The sequence below is a fragment of the Numida meleagris genome, chromosome 1, assembly GCF_002078875.1.
Source record: "Numida meleagris isolate 19003 breed g44 Domestic line chromosome 1, NumMel1.0, whole genome shotgun sequence".
Taxonomy (NCBI): domain Eukaryota; kingdom Metazoa; phylum Chordata; class Aves; order Galliformes; family Numididae; genus Numida; species Numida meleagris.
In genome coordinates, this window is record NC_034409.1 from 85,690,710 (window position 1) to 85,708,247 (window position 17,538).

At 39.1% G+C, this 17,538-nt stretch overlaps 1 long non-coding RNA gene across 2 annotated transcripts in view; it reads right to left on the bottom strand.

Annotated features, from left to right (window-relative positions):
* Positions 1 to 17,538, bottom strand: part of LOC110400791 — an 87,440-nt gene that overhangs the window by 33,127 nt on the left and 36,775 nt on the right. For both annotated transcript variants that reach the window (XR_002440081.1, XR_002440080.1), the window contains exons 2-3: positions 12,854 to 12,965; positions 8,760 to 8,910 (exon numbers count right to left, since the gene is read on the bottom strand). This is a non-coding gene — a long non-coding RNA (uncharacterized LOC110400791). The remainder of the gene's footprint in view (positions 1 to 8,759; positions 8,911 to 12,853; positions 12,966 to 17,538) is intronic.

Genomic DNA, 17,538 nt, shown 5'->3' on the forward strand with positions numbered 1-17,538 from the left:
AAGCCCCAGTCCTTTCCCAAAACTCCTTTCAATGACTGTTCTGTGTTGAGCTGATAGCAGCTCCTACATTGCAAAAAGTCCCATCTTCCGCATTCCTATCCATCTAACAGGCAGAAAACAGTGAGCAGAATTATGTAGCTGTGAGACAAAAACAACAGAAGAATTTTTTCCCAAATAATTGTCAGGTGCAGAGTTCAACACATCCCCTAGTTCCACTGGGAATTTTAAAACTAGTTACAAAACTAAGGTATTGAGAATCTATCAAGAAACATTAAACACTAACTATTACCTCTGGCTTCAAATCGTTAAGGACAAGTCGCTGGTCGCACAGCATGTATAAGGTGGAAACAGTAATTCCAAATTAATACAGCATGATGGGTGTTACGTTGTGCTCCTAATGCACGCACTCTGGAAGATAATTCCTTCCCTTAATTTGCTTTTGCACTGCATCCTTGCTCCATCTACCTATCCAAATGAGGTGGAGAATACCAAATACAACAACAAATCAAGGTAAAAGGCTCTGAAGCTCTTTACACTGCTAATACGTGCCTTGTTTCCAGTCCTTATGGTAGATTGTCTCACAACGACATACAAATTTTTGTGCACGTTTTCACTATGCTGTTTTAAGATAAGACTTTCACATGTTTTACATTCTTTTAAAGATTACCTCACACCTTTCTCATCTCAAATCCAAGATGATACCACGCAACACAACGGATATTTTCAAAAACAACACTCAACACCGGTGTAGGCAGATCCGCTTCAGTCAAGTATGTCTTAGAGATGAACCAACTGAACTGATAAATGTTCAATGAACTGAAATAAATGAGGAATTTAGTATTAAATCCACTAGTAGATGACAAAATCTTTCTGCAAACTGCTGCATAATTGCTAAGTCTGAGAGAGAAGCATTATATTTAGATCACAAAATTGGGCCAGAAGAATTAAGTTACTTGTTCTAAGACAGAAGTACAAATGTGAAGGAAGTGCCAAAAATAAAAAAGATGTGTGATTTTCCAGCTCAAATTGTTTAGCTATATCTTCCTTTTCATTTCCTAACGCAATCTTTATGGACTGGTTTCCTACCTGCTTTCTTCTCTTTTAAGATATTCAGCTCCTCTATGTCTCCATATTTCTGATATGTGTTTCTAGTATTCTTGAAAATTAGCCATTTTACAAATCCTTCATTGGTCTAAGATGGATGGAAAAATTATTTAAGGACATATGTGCAACATTATATAGCCAGCAGTCAACAATCTTGGCTACTTAGTTTTTAAAACTGACCCAGTATATTTTTCCTTTTTTTTTTCCTGATATTGTCCACACAAAGTAATCTATACTTCAGTTATCATTTTGTTTTTTAAACTTTTCATTGAAAGAAATAAAAATAGTGACGCATCCTTCCCCTGAAATGGTAACTTACTGTGTAAAAACATACAATGTAAAATGAAGAATGTTCTGATCTTTCCCTTTTTTGAGTTCAGCTGTTTGAAGCCTACCTTACAACTTATTGATAAGGCTAGTTCCATTCTGATAGCCTGACATGTCAGTTTACATAATCCTACTTTCAATTCCCTGTAACTCAATTAAACTTTTATCATTTGGTTTGATCTTATTTTAAACATGTCAGGTGTCTGTCTCAGGATGAATTTTTTGGAAACATTTCAACCAATATCTAGCTATTTCTGCAAATGAGACAAGGATGTGTGGGGGGAAAGTTAAACTTGCACTGAATATTCAGATGACAACTCTTCAAAGCTCTTCATGCTTTAAAGTAGGGAGCAGAAATTTGACAAGAGAGGGAGGGCATCATATGAGAATGATAGGATGATTCATTCTTCCATATGAAAATTTGAGCCATTGGGCCAAGTTATAAATCTTCCAAAAAATTACAGCCTGCATATCTGTTAGTGATTAACAGCTAAAATTCTACATTCAATGAACACATTCTATTTTTTTTTCTTTCCATAAGTGATAACCATATTGCCTATATAATGTCCTCAAAGAACATCTGTCTCCTAAAAGTTTTTGAGTGCAAGCCAGCTAGGCGTATGCAACCCTTAACCCTCAGACTAAATACAATGTGTGGACTTTTTGTTTGTTTGGTATTACAGGGTTCCATGAAGAACACTGGCTATTCTGAGAGCTGGTGAGACTGGACAACAGCAGGACTGTGGGAAGAAGCTGGGATGTGGTGATTCTGACAGCTTCATGCCTTGTGGATGTGGGAAGGAGGATACATAAGGGAGGAAAAAAGGGAACTGAAACTGGGAAATCACTCTTTGTATGAAAGACTCACAAATTCTTCAGTTTTATGGACATAGCATCATTTGACACAAAACGGCAGCGCAAGCAACAAGAGAGAAGACCAATCTTGAGGAAAGAAGGTAGAGTTAGGCAGGCTGGAAAAGAGAAAGTGTAAGACAAGAGCCAAGCCAAAATCAGGCACGGAACAGAGGGTAGAAGGATAGGGGATGAAACAATGAGCAGTAGGAAGGGTATTTTGTGTCATGGATCTATACAATTGAGGAGACTTGCTGCTTCCCAAATCCTGTATCATCACCTAAACTATCTGACAACTGGCCTGGTCTGTAGCAGCATAAGCATTGTGTTTTGGTGTGGCAATATCCCCACTGCATTTCATGATCTCACTGGAGGACTTCCTGTGCCTCTCAGGAAGTCTTTCCCCATAAGAGTCAGAGCTTTATCCATAAGAGATATAGGCAATTAGGATTCTCCAGCACACGTTACAGATTTCATGGTGGAAACTGCAAGCACAAGAATGAAACTTTAAGTTCTGGGAGCCTGGACCCCTGAATATTCAGGGTCATTTGTGATCCATGGCCTCTGTCTCTTTTATCGTTTTCTTAAAACTCCCCCTGCTCTAAGAAAATAAGCCAACAAGCAACCTCTCATCTCATCCTCTTGCTTCCTAAAATGATTATAGGAGTAGATACTTTGTGTCTGTATGGCCAGTCCATGTCTCTATCTCAACTGTTCCCACCTAGCGTGAAGTCCTTGTGGCTGCTATCATCTCTTTGGGCCTAGGCTGCATGACTGACATTTTGCCCCTCTAGTAGGAGATTGCACATTAAATAACAGGGAACTGCAATTAATATGAAATCACAGGCCAACATTTTCTTTCATATATTATACTAGGATATGTATAATGAAGGGGAAAAAAAAAACCTGTGGGAGGCAAACTGTAATAGAAATGCAGGTCTGTATAAGACAAAATTGTGGAACAGAGTGGAAAAGATGGAGCAAGTTAAAAGGATAGCTATAGCAAGCTTCTCTGAAGCATATTTCTTGTGGATCTATAATTGCTGAGAATCTCTATCAGAGACACCATGTCAACCATTGACAAATGTCTCATTCCTTCCACTTCTAATGATCATAGAATGGTAGACCACAATAAATAAAAAAAGGGGCGAAAGAAGGAAAGAAAAAGGGCGAAAGAAGGAAATCACATCTAGCACTTACTTTAGTAGTTCAAGCATGAGGAAGATGCAGAAGGCTGATCTAAACATCATAAATTTGGATAATGAATGTTTGTTGTTGTTAACGTGACTCCAGGGTGCAGAACACCTGCCTTTATGTAAAATTGATTTTTTTTTGGTTATTTAAGAATAGTTTCACTATAGCTGTGAATTAGCTTACTACAAAGTTAATATTTCCACTGTTAGGCTTGCTGTTCAGTAGCTGTCTATTCATTCAGCCCACCCTTGTGTAATGACATAACCAGTAAGACTCCGTAAATATGAGGGCTGCTCTGAAAGTAATGCCTCCTATTTTATTATTTTGGCCCATGACATTAGAGGCAGGTGTTGGTGGCATGGCAGGAGTGGTTGAACATTCCCAACAATATTCCCTTACATATTGTTGCAAAACAACAAATGACAGCAGAGGGGCAGTCTGACAAAACGTCTGACATGGAATTGCAAATGGACTAAAGGTCTGTCACTGAATTCCTCCATGTGGAAAAAGTGGCACACATTGACATTAATTGACATTTCCTGAGCATTTCTGGAGACCAAACAGAGAATGTGAGCACAGTGAGGTGGTGAGTGGCATATTTCAGCAGTGGCAACAGCGATGTGAAATACATCCCCGTTCCAGATGTCCATGCACTGTTGTCACGCACCATGAAATGAAGAAAGTCTCGATCAGCTCATCTGTGCAAATCGACCAGTGGTGGTGCCTATGTTGAAAAACACCGTTTTGTAGCTGAGAACTTGCACACTTAAAGAGTATTATTGTACTCTTTGTATCCATTGTAGTTTCCATGGAAGTAAGTAGGAGGCATTATTTTCAGGGTGACCTATGTACATTTTACTTCCCAACTAACTTTTGCTCCATTCACAGTCTAGAATAAATGGTTCTACTGCAAATGTAGGGATGAAATACTGCTGTCTGTCACCGTGGAATCTGGTCCCTGACCTGTAACGTCAGCAAGGTCCAACTCCCTGCTGTGAAGACCTTTGTGCATGCCTGCGTTGGTGAACTGCAGATCATCTCATCCTAATCTGCGATTGCACTCAGCTTTTCTCTTGTCTGTTGCCATTGGCATAGGTGATCTCATTAAGATAAACAGTCTGCAGTAAAACAACTGTTATTGACAGTTGTATACAAAAAAGCAAAATTTAACTGGAGCGGCAGGAAAGGTAAGACAGCATGAACTCAGTGTTCCACGCGCTACAGTTTCCCAGCACTAGAAGAGGACAACAGGCAACCGTATGATTTGTGCCTAGTTCAGGGCAGCAGCTCCCTCCCTCCTTTCCTGTCCTAGCTCATCCAGTTTTCTCACATTTTTATTCTCAATGCAAATATTATATAGCTTAAATGTATTGTATGCTTAGGCAGTGTTCTCAGAACAGGTTGATTCAAACACCATTTCCCACCATTTATATTCACATCAGACAATAAAATGCTCATGTCCATTACTGCAATAAGGGGAAAACAATCATGCAGAAGACTGACTCTCAAACACCTGTTCACTGAAAGAACAAGCTCGATGTGCTATTTTGCATTATAAAGCCTATGCAGAAGTTAATGTATCCACACAATAATGAATCATTATGTCTCATTACAGGCTCAGTTTGCAAAGTCCAAAGTGTACAAACAGGCATATATAACAAATCTGAACTAAGCACTGTACCCTGCCCTCTGCATGCACCAGAGGTTCACAGGTATCTGGTAAATGATTTATAAAGTCCAAGATAACGAAGTATAAAACTGTAAAACTACCTCTGCTTTATGAAGCAAGCACTTTCTGGATGATCTGCGATGTCTCTGAAAATGTTTCAAATTTTGGTGCCTGCTCTGCTGCTTACAGGTAAGCGCATGGCACTCTGTCTCATGTCAGTCCCTTCTGGCTAGTTAAATAGGCAGCTGGCAAAAAAACATGATACCACTAGAACAGCCCTGATGGGAGATAATTAATGGGAAATCACTGCAGCAGGGACATATGGGAGAGTGGGCGAGCACAAGACTGCATAACAAAGTCTGGAAATACAGTCTTGAATCGGCTCCTTATGATTACTTCAGAATCTCTTGCTGCTGAACCTCTCAGGTGTTAGGAGTTGAGGACACTTTCCCAACTGAGAAAGAATCTTCCAGGATGTTTTCTGATCTGCTAAAATTTTTAAGAGAGCTTAGTGTTTTTTCTTTTTTTATTTTCCCCTTTCTCACCTGGAATCTTCCCTAAACATTGTTCTGCTCTCATCATTACCATTTATTGCTTATAAGAAAAAACAAACAATTAACACAAATCTGTTTCATAAGTGATTTCATGACATCTTGGGATGTCTGACTCAAAATTGCTGAAGAGGACCTGCCTTTATTTATTTTAAACTTTCATGTTTTCTGATTATTGAATCTTTACAACACCTAAAATCAAGAATCACTCTGTAAAATTTGAACAGTATGAAAATGGATGGAGCAGGGCTGCAGCATCAGCAAGGCTGAAAGAATGCTTTTCTCAAACAAGCACACACTGCTACAGTCCATGCCCACTTACTTATTCCTCACTAAATTAGAACAAAGTAGGCAGGCATTAAGTGACTATAGAGTTCTTGGGTGATTTTCTGCATCATGGAAAGATGTTCCATCCAAGAGTGCACTAAAAGCGTTTCTCAGATCTGAGTGCTTGAAGAACGTGAAAACGAAGGCAAAAATGGCATAATATTAACAAATATTTAATCACAAAGTAATAACAATATGTTCTGTGAATTGGAACCTCTTGCTTTTAGGCCAAACTCTCCTCTTTCTCTAAGATTAGGCTGCTAAGAGGCTCTGCAGGAAGGGAAGGAGCCTCTCTGTGTCTTTCTGCCACATGTTGGAGTGTAATTAGATACCTTCCTCTCCCCCCATCTGCACTTCCTGATCTGCTGCACATCCGGGTTTCGACTATTCCTGAGTACTTGTCTGTGTGCTCAAACCTGACCTCCTTCCCATGGAAGTTCCACTTGGAATTAAATAGTGAGGACAGGACCCTGCTGCCCCTCATGTGGAAGACTCTTATCTTTGCTCCATCTCCCTTTTGTCTCTGTCTTTCACAACAGCCTTGTTTGCTCTCCTTCCTGGGTTCCTTTCTTTAACAAGTGAGAACTACTTACTGCTGATTTCTAACGAGCTCTTAAAAGTTTTTATTGATCACTGGCAACAAACAGTTCAGCTTTTCATTAAAAGTGAATCCTTTCAGCAATGGAGAAGGCGGTGGTGTTTTAGAGTCTGCTAGGCTCACTAATGAGAAACTGACACTTCATCACACCCTCAGCTCAGCCACTATTAATCACTCCTCAATATTAGACCACCTCCACACCTCTGGGAACAGGTTTTCAGGGCTGTTTGCTGGCCCTGTTCCTCTGATCTCTGCATAGTGCAGCAGCAGTGGATGGAGCACAGGAGGTGATGTGTTGGCATCAGGATCATCGCTCTCAGATGCCTGACTGGAGTGTCCTGTTCATTCACTCAAAGTTAAAATGATGGCCACATGTGGATTTAGGAAGGACTTTTCACCAAGACCCACCAAGCAGGACCTCTATTTTTTAATCCTTTGTTGCAGGTTAAATAGTTCCTTCCCTAGAATTGTCCAGGAATTTTCCAAATTCACCTGCCGTTTACCATACCCGACAACTTTTCTGATCCCAGTGCGAACCTGTTAGTATCACACCAACAATATGTTCAACACATAATTCTGCACTGTGTCTGTAATTTGACTGCCTTTGCTGATGAGGGAATGAGGTATCTCTAATGATTGCTAATGACTGAGCTCTCACCTCCACTACAGGTTCTGTGCTGAAAAATTAAGAATTGCAAAAGAACACTATAGTACATTAAAAATAAAGAGATGAGACCAAAATTTTATAGCCTATGAGGATATGCACAATGGTGAAGCATTCAACAATCAGTGACTTTAAATTGTGTAGCTGACAAGTATTAGAAAATTAATTTAAAGGCTTACTACTTTCCAAACACTTCAGGATTCATAGCCCATGCGCATACACACATTTCTTTTTCACCATTTGCATAAGCAACATGCAAACATTTGATTTGAGTACAATTGTGCTTTTCAACTGCAAAAGGCAACAAAGGTGGCCTGCAGAATCCAAAAATTTACTCCTGCAGCCATCCATTCAAGTATATGAAGTACTGACAGACAACAAAACTTTAATTTCCACAGCATCACAGCCGAAAAAAGTACCTCAGTGAAAACAAACTTCCACGCTTTACTTTTAGCACTTATACTATCGTTCTATGGTGCACTGAGTCCTTCAGTGTTGTAGAATAAACTAATCAAAAATAAAATAAGATTCTTATTTAGCATTTCCCAGATATTTACATATGATTAGAAGGTTATCTAAGAGACAGCAAAAAGCTCAAACAAAATGCAACAACAGCCCAAGGCCATGTCCTGGGATCTTACTGTGATTCACTTCTGAATTTAGACAGCTGAAGCATGGGGATCCATTCTGGCCCACTCCTAACTTTAAGAACACATCTGAACTGCAGCATTAGATTTCCCTTTTCAAAGTTCCCAACACGTCAGCGTAAGCAACCTCAGCAAGGTTGAAGTATCGAAGGCTGAAGTTTAGCTCTGCTCAGGAGCTGGCTTTAAGTGCTGATAACACCATCAGCCTTACCCCATGAGCTGACATTTTGACCAGGCAATCACCAAAGCTGATAATAAGAATTGCTAATCTAAAAGTAAGGGAGTCAGAGGAATTGCTAGCGTTTGAGATCTGAGTTCCATGGATATAAATAACTTCAGCAATAACTTTCAAATTGTCAGAAACTTGAAATACTCTTCAGAAATCAGAGAGAAACAAACAGCTCCAGTTTATATGAAAATATTCGCAGAGAGTGATTGAAGTGTTCCTAAGGAATTGTGGTTTTTTTTTCGTAAATATCACAGCAAATCAGACACAACGCACTTTTCCCTGTGGTAGATGTACACCAGTAATAGACTGTGGTCTCAAGCCACAACATCACTCCTCAACACTTAAACAGTACTGCTGATTTGATTAATGGCTCCCTGGGTAGGGGAGGAATATCCTATCCTAATGCAAGTGTACAGGTTTGTCATTTTATCATTCATCTCTACCATCCGACATGCAAATGGTAGCTTGCCTTCTCACCCCCAAGACTGCTAAGCACACAATGGCTCCTACTTCTCAACTGTCAGAAAGAGAAGAAAAAACATCAATTAAATGTGTTCATAAATAGGCAAAGGTACCAAAATGTAATCCCATACTCACTTTTTCTCTGTGTGATGTAGTGGATCGTGATGCGTTCAGCTGATCAAAGAGGTCGTTCTAGGAAGATTTTGCAGTTGCACCCTGCTAAGTATCTTCCTTTCAAGAAGTTTATCCTTGCGCAGTAGAGTTCAACTTTTGCTTAAGCCTCGTGCTAAGAGAAAAGAGATTTTAATTCAGAATAATGTAAGATACACACAGGTTGATTTTATACCTTATGTACAGTTTTCTTGCTATACTGTAATACTTTTCATTGTTATTATTATTATCTTAACATTCAAAGCTATTTGATCTGCCTTTTCCATAATCAGTGCTTTTGACATTCATCATTCTATTAAATTTGTGTTTGTTTTGACAGTCATGACAAAAGTTTATCACTATTTCTCCTGTCAGGTTTGGCGTTACACCAGTTCACCCTAATCCAAACAGAGATACTCAGAAAACATCATGGCAGTAATGGTTACTAGTAGTTGCTCCCACTGGACAATCTGTTGAGGTGTAGGGACAGACAAAACTAACTGCTGAAGGCAGTAATTACAAGAGTTAAGCATCTGCTTGCAAAAAAAACCAGCCCATTTTTTTCCTATTATTATTTGCTTTTCTTACAAGAATGCTGAGTGAATCTCCAGAGATGATGAAAGGAGCCACTCTAGCTGGTAACAGCTGATACAGTCCTTGCAACAGTTCACTTCTGCACACATTCCTTCTGTTTTCCCTTTGGACCATTAATCCGTAAAAATGCTTTTCAAATAACATTTTTCCAGGAGAAAAGAGGGAAAAGAGTATTGAATGAAAACATTCATGTACAATACATCTCACAGTACTTAACAGTAGGTTAAGTTTGTCTCTCTACAACTTGAAATTCTTCCTCTTTTTCAGCTCAATTTTATGTGATGTGAACAATTTCATTAACTCTTATCTACCCACCTGCTCCTAACTCCCTCTAGCCTCTCACCTAGATACTCTGCAGCAATGTTCTGTTTTCTGGGCTACTCTTCTGCAAGATGGGTTGCTCAACACTCAGCCCAATGTCCCTCTGGAATATTCCTTTTATTAAACTTGAACAACAAATTCATCCACAAACATTTAGTAAGGCACTCAAAAGGTGGGGAAAAATTACAACCTGTCTGAGAAACTTAAACTGAGGCAAGGCAGACATTATTTGCTGAAGTCTGTATGCTTCATTCAGAGGAGCTACTTGGAGACGGACATCTGCTCTGATGCTGCCAGATCTACATGTGATCTTTCAGGCCTTGCTCTCTCACAGCTCTGCCAGAACACTAACATTCCTCATTGAATACAGGTGCAGTCAGAGGAGACCACGTGTCAAGAATGTAATGTTAATACCCATAAAACACAGCACTCTGCACCAGAGTAGCCAAGGCAATACTTCACTGTCCCACCAGTGCAGCTACAAGCTCACTCTGTGAAGATGCTGGCAGTGGGGAAGAGAAACACAGAAAACTGAGCTGCTGAATGATCATTTTTTGAAGCTCACCACAAAGCCAGAAGGCCAAAGCACAGATTGGTGATAAAATTTAATGTTTAATGGCCCTTACTAACTATATGCATATATATATTTAAACAAAAGTGAAGCCTGCTACAGAGCCCATTGCAGGTCCCAGTTCAGTTATTTCAGCCCAGAAACATAATCATGACTTTACAAAATATTTAATACCAAAAGAATTCCCAAATTCACTAAAGAAAAGTTAACAGCTCATAGATTTTCTACTGGATAATAGTAAGTTGCCAGAGAAGTAAAGAAATTTGGCATGAGATTAGTTTTATCTTGTACAGCTCTGGAAGAGCGCTGTAGCAGCTTAATGGACAAATGAAAGAAAAATAATTTTTCTTCCCCAGGCCAAGTTTTTTTTTTTTTTTAATAATAAAAAAAAAGGCATGTTTTTTTGCTATGAAGAGAAACAGCAAACATCCTGCCTCAGACTGCTGCTACCTATAAGAATTTGGTGTACATTTTTCTATCTGAAAAGATGAAGAGTGACCATATTTGTTGGTGGTCAACAAAGCTGGCAACAATAGCGAGGAATCTGATGCTGCTGAGCATTGTGCATGAAAGCAAATGCTTGATAGTCTCAGATTTGCTCCTAGGAAATCATGAATAAAGACAATGGAGAGTGGCTAGTGAGGCAGAAGTTTGCCCTGCAGAACCCATACTGTAAGATGCTACATACATGAGTTCAAGTTCTTGGCCCATCTGCACCGAGTGTGTGCAGGGCATCCTCAGGGGTTCACTTAAACCCATTCAACCAAGTTGCAGCACAGTTGTTTACAGATCCTGGCCTCAGTTCCGCTGATTTATCAGTGTTTAAACTTAATTAAGCTCATTAAAAATTATATGTTTCAGACTGAAGTGCTATTTCAGAGCAGTTTAACCCCAGATGAATTTAAGTCTCAAAAACTGGAGACTAGCAGAAAAATCATTTCCTGTACCAAGGCCTTTCATATGAAAATTAATGAGGATTTCAGCCTTTTTACCTTGGGCAAAATTGTCATTTCAAGAAGATCTACAAGAAATTCTGCATCTGGGATGACCTTAAAAGCACTCTAAAGCAATATGATAATGAGATGTACAATATCCTTTCCTTACAAAATTATTTCCATGCATGCAATTTCTATACTACTACGAATGAGAATAAAAACATCTAAACTGTAGTTAAATTCGTAGGTAAGCTTAGGTGCATTTTCTTGAAATCTAGGTTTCTCATTATACCTGGGACTTGTGCAATACCAATCTAAACATTTTTTTTTCCTGTCAAAAAGTCTTTTTTTTTTTTTAAAGTACCACTGTAGTTTGATTGCAAATCTACCCAATTGGATTCAACAGAAGATAATAATTTACAGGAGGTGTTGTATTAATTTCAGGCTTAAAACCACATACCAAACAAAAGAGAAAACTTTCTGAAGCTCTACAGTAAGACTGTCTTGGGCTTCTTTTAAATACACCACCATTGCAAAGAAATTTTTCTTGAGTATAAAATATGGTTGCTTTTTTTTTTTTTTTTTTTAAGTGCACTTTCTAAAAATATTTTTCTAATGTTACACATATTGCTCAGTTACCATTTCAGGTGTCCTTGGAATACCATTTCTGACAGAAGAATCAGCAAATCAGTTTATACGACTTAAACGACAAATACCATATTCTCACAGCTACTGGGACCCAAGCAGCAGCCAGAATGCATGGGGACACATGGTGGCTGAGCAGGTATTTTGTCTGTCATATTGCAGCATCTACTGAAAAAAAAAAAAATAAGCAAGCAAATCCTAAAGCGTAGGTCTGGGAGTGGCAAATAACAGGAACCCTTTGGGGGCAAGAGAGGAAATTTATCTTGTTATCAGAGCAAGAAAGGTCTCTCCATAGCCATCAAAGCTCTGAATGCTCTTTTTCTGTTTTGATCTACTTCAGATTAGTGAATCATGGACAGCTCTGAGAGACACGGCACAGTACTACATGGATTTGGGATCTTATTCCTTTGATCCTTCAGTTGCCAGGTATGCCAGGGCTTCTCAACAGAGTATTTCACAGACTCACAATGCATATGTGTACCAGAGTAAGTAAAACTGTCTGATACAAGAATGCTGGCAATCACATCTCAGTGGCATAGTTATAGTACCATTTGTTCATGTTTATAAGAGGCATCCTGGAAAATTAAAGATTTGTTTTCACTGTCTCAGTTTTATGGTTATTTAAATGAAGTCATTTTATTGTACTAAGCTCCTTCTTAGGAACGCTTTGAGGGTATTTATTAAATTCATGAAGAAAATGTGTCTTTTTAAAGTCCACAAAATCTAAATTGCAGTAATACATCCTACGTAGTTGTGTAGTGGTCGGGAAGATCAACACCATGGAAAATGCATTACGGAAGAGGTGGGAGGACCAGCACAATAAAAATGTGCTATAAGGGAGGGGAAGAAGATTGATCTCCTGTATCGGAAGATTCTGCATTCGCAGGGAAAAGCTCCACCAAGGAGCTTTCTCTAGAAAGAGATCCTTTCTCAGGGGCAGTCAGCCCTTAAATGAGGCCTAAAAGGGGTGGAGCCAGGCTTCACCTTCCAGTCACACAGTGAATTGCCTTCACCTGTGCTCCCAGGGCTGACTGGGTCTTTCCTCCAGGTGCTCAATCGGTAGTTCAGGCCATGACTCAGCAGTTCCCACACAAGTTGATTTACAACGCAGATGGAAAGCCATTCCTGAGAAGAAAAATAAAGGGTTAAAAAAAACCAACAACACATTTATTTCAGTAACAAAACTGTACTCAACGCAAAATAAAAGCAAAATAAAAGCTCAGCTGAACTAAACAAAGAATGAAACATAGCAGTTGGCAAAACCAGCATTTATTCATCAACACACAACTACATGAAGTAAAGAGTCTGAGATTATCATTGCAGAATTATTTATGACTGTGCTTGAACATATGCATTTTTGGGACCTAATTTTGTCAAATTTAGGGAACAAATACTAGATTACTACATTTGATAAGTATACTGCAGAACGCACACATTGTTTCCGTTAACGTTTTTCATACCAAGATACTTTGCTCCTCAGGAAGGACAGGAGTGGGTAGAAGTAACTTCATGCAACTTCAAGTTTCAGTGCTTATAGTAGTAGATAAGAAACAGCAATTTAATTAGTCTAACTATATGCACCAATAGGAAAACAGATAAACTTCATGTACTTCGAATTGAACATGCTTTGTTTTAAAAAGTTTTCATTTAGAAAATGGGAGAAAATATTCATTTTAAAATAAGAGTTTTTCTGAAAAGCACTTTTTATAAGATAAAACTCGATTTGGAGAGTCTCAGATTGACCCTTATAGGACTGTTCCACCTGAAGGCTGGAGAAGAAGCAAAGTGCAAAAAATAGATACAAGGCACAGTTTCCTTGTCAAGCCTTCAGCCAGCATCCTTGGGCAAATGAGAGGAAGCATCAGGATATTCCCTCACAATTTCTGAAAATGATATGGGTAGCAATGTGCTGGGATGGCAGTGCATTTCTCTCATGACATGTGGAATTACCTGAAGTCACTTTACTTAATTTTCTTGGGAAAACAAAACAAAAAAATCCCAAACCTGTCTTTTCCATCAGGAAAAGTCATTCAGACAGAAAATATCTAACTATCTCTAATTATAAGTTGCCCAATCCACGTGCCTGAAGGCTGTGATCCTGACAGCTGTCAGGCATGCTGCACGATGAATTATTCCTCCAGAATGATAATCCTATGATTGCCATATGACAGGATTATAACTAGTTTACAGAAACACATTTGTAGGCACTCCTACTGAAGCACATTTAGGATTTCAGAGGGAGATTGGATAAGTCCTGGACTGAAATCAAGTTCACAATGCTAGCGTGGCAGAAATTAACATCCAGAAGTTTTATGAAGGCATATTGTAGAAAAAACCAAACATAGCCAGAAATTTTGAAAAACATTTTTGGATTACAAAACAATGATTTTTGACCTCATTGCTCATGATTATTTGCATTTCTGAGATAACCAATAAAAGCAAGCCTATAAAGCATATGCAGAAATCTGTTTCAGGGGCCACACTTCCAAAAACAAATGTTGCAAGTCTGAAGACTAGAGTTGCTGACAGGATCTTGAAATAATTTTGCAGACTTATTTACTAAAACCAATTTATTCCATCTTTTCTAGTGACAACATCAGATCTTATATGGACATGCTACAGCAATCTGGGACGCACCTCCAGCAGCAGAGTAGCATGAACAATTGAATCCTATGCATCCCCTGTCTGGCGATATTAGGACTTGGAGACTTATCTATTTGCCACAAATTACTTTCTCTCATACCATGGTCTAAACACCACAATTCACACACACAATCTTTCTCAATGCCACATATTTTGTGTGAAGTAGAAGTGAGATGTAAGTCATGGTAAATTGAATAAAGACATGAAGACTTGGCAGCCATTAAGTTTTACCAATTAGGTTGAAACAAACAAAAACTACAAGAAAAAAACTAATAATTTTGTTTTCATGGAAATTTTTTTTAAACAAAAAATAGCTTTTAAATATTCATTATTGTTTTTGTAACAGAAAACCACATCTTTATTTCTCAGTATTTCATTTTAGCTGCATTTCTGAGAGGAAATTAAAAAATGGAAATCAGTCACTGAGGCTGGATAGGAAGCTGAGTATATTTGCTCCAGGTTTGGCTAATGGAAAGAATATATTTCCTACAATTCAAGTGTATTTCCAGTTTTTCAAGTACTGTGGTCAAATAGGAGTTTTAGTATGCATCTCTATTGTGTATACTTTTATTCCTGCACTTAAAGTTCTGTACTTGAATGCAAAAAATACCAGCATAAGCTGCTTTTCCTTACCTCGTGGGAGTAGGATCTGGTGAAAATGTTTATTCACAGCTCTTTTCTTAATAAAAAGGGTGATGACAAAAAGTATTTTTATGGTAAGTTCTTGAGTCCGTAAGTTTCCCCATTCTTATCCATTAAGCCAACTTATGTCAGGACGTATTTGGAGAAAGGATTGGGCAGCCACATTTCTTTTGATGTTATTAATTTATTTCTAGCAATCAAAACCTTTCAACTGTGGTCAAAATTTCTTCACAGAAAAATAGGAACTTCTGGGGATGTATGGCAGCCTGAAGGGCAGAATAGGAAGGAAGACAATTTTCCCCCTAGAGAGCAGGTTCTGTGTATTTTGGGTCTCAGGTTCTTTGCTAGAATGACTATATGCTGATTGGAATGAATGTGAAGATAACGACGGATATTTTAAAAAGGAATGCGTATTCTGAATTTCCAGCAACCTCTATCATATTACTAGGTACAAAACTATCCTTAGGCCATTATTAATTTCCCTGCATAGGACAATGGGCCTGAAATTGCCATTATTCATTAGCTGAAATGGAAAATTCATTAAACACTTGAAAGAGATAAATGAGGGGCAAGTTCAGTATGTGCCATGTAGAATTTCACATCTTCAGTCATGCCACTTAATTATGAAGCGTTCATTCAAAGATAAGGGGCTGCAAATGATGCATAGACTGGGAGACCACACTAGTTATACACAGAGCCATGGCCATGCCCTTCTACTTCCTGTCCTTCTGACCTTGGGTAAGTCCTGCAGATCCTCAACCTCTCATTGTTTTCTTCAGTAACAGCATAAGCATGAGAGTCTGAAGCTTTTCAGTTTGTAGCAAAAAATACGAGGTAAAAAAAAAAAAAGCAGTAAAAACAAACAAGCCAACAAAAAACAACAGAGGATCTGCCCCCTCTGGCTGTGCGCTTTGCTGATCTCACAGGCAGCCATTGTGCATCACTCCAAGCCACTTGTACAGTATTCTGAAGGGCTGCTGTTTTCAGCCCTGCCTTTCTAATCAGTGTTGTTGCTGCCAAGGCAGGGGTTTGGGATCTGCTTGAGAATTGTTTTCATGCCTGCACAGCAAGTTAAGCCAAAATCAGGGTTAGCTTGGGAGGTGATTTGGAAATGGACAACAGACATCCCCAGAGTGTGGGCAACAAAGTCCACCAGTGAGCCGGAAGATAAAACACAGTGCATCTTACATCATTAACTGTCAGCTGGTGAGTTAACTGCCCGATCTTTATGAGCCATTTTATGGTGGTCAGAGCAATAAAATTAGACTATCCACTGCCTTAAGTCTAGTGCCACGAGGACAGTCTTGCATAAGGCTGGCTTTACGACCAAAATGTCAAACAAAGCCAGGGGATGCAATTTGATGGTTCTGTTGTACTTAGACATGACTAATTCCTTTAAAGAAGTTGTTCTGAAAGCCAGAGCTGCAATCTGCAAAGCTGTAGCTTCAAGCTAATGTCACTAATTCAGATAATTAGTCTTGCTGAATTAAATGGGAAGAATTGTGCACGCATGAGTAGCAGTGGAATATGAAGTACTTATTTCGTGCTATCAAAATACATGCCACTCATGACAATGAGTAAATGGTTTTCACAGGCATCAGATGTAAAAATCCCTCTTCTGCTTTTTGTTAAGAATTAGGAAAAAAATATGTATTGTCTGAGTTTGCTTCCCTTATTTTAGCTTCACGTAGTCTTTCAGCATATCCAATTCTGAACCCTTCTTTACAACCTTTCTCCATGTCTTCACGTTGCCACCTACAGTTTTTCTCTCTTTGCTATTTCCACTCAGCACCAATACACATACAATTTCTTACTGATGGCAAATCCAAAGAATGTACCTAAAAGAAAGAGAATTTCAAGTGCAGCTTTTCTGATAATGGGGATGGAAATACAAGCCTTAGGGCACAGGATCTATGCAACTGGTGCACAGGAGAGCAATTGCTTTCAGTGCCCCGAAGCTTTGTGTCTGAGCAGGTGAACTGCTGCTCTGGAAGAGCTGCAGAACCTCTGGCTAATTTCTGAATACTCCAGTTTATGGAGGTCCTAGGGGAGGGAGCGAGTGGGTGGTGAGAAAGTTGCATTCAGACCTGTCTCTGTACAGACATTAGTTGGATGGATACAGGAGAATTTCTGCCAGGTGGTCCTGAGCTGCCAGTTTGTTTCTGAGGGATGCCAGCACAATGTCTTTCTGTGATTACCAGAAGGACAGAAATCAGGGTGCCCAGGTGCTTCATGCTTGATTACTACTTCCAGCAGAAGGTCTTCCCCTGCAGAGACACGTAGGAGTATCTGTCCTATAGGGGTACTCAAGGGCCAAATCTGGTCTGAGTTATGCTGCAGCCCCTTTCTCAGAGTACACGCCTGCTCCCTCAGCTACTCAGATCCCTAATTTTACGTAACTTAGCAGTAACTA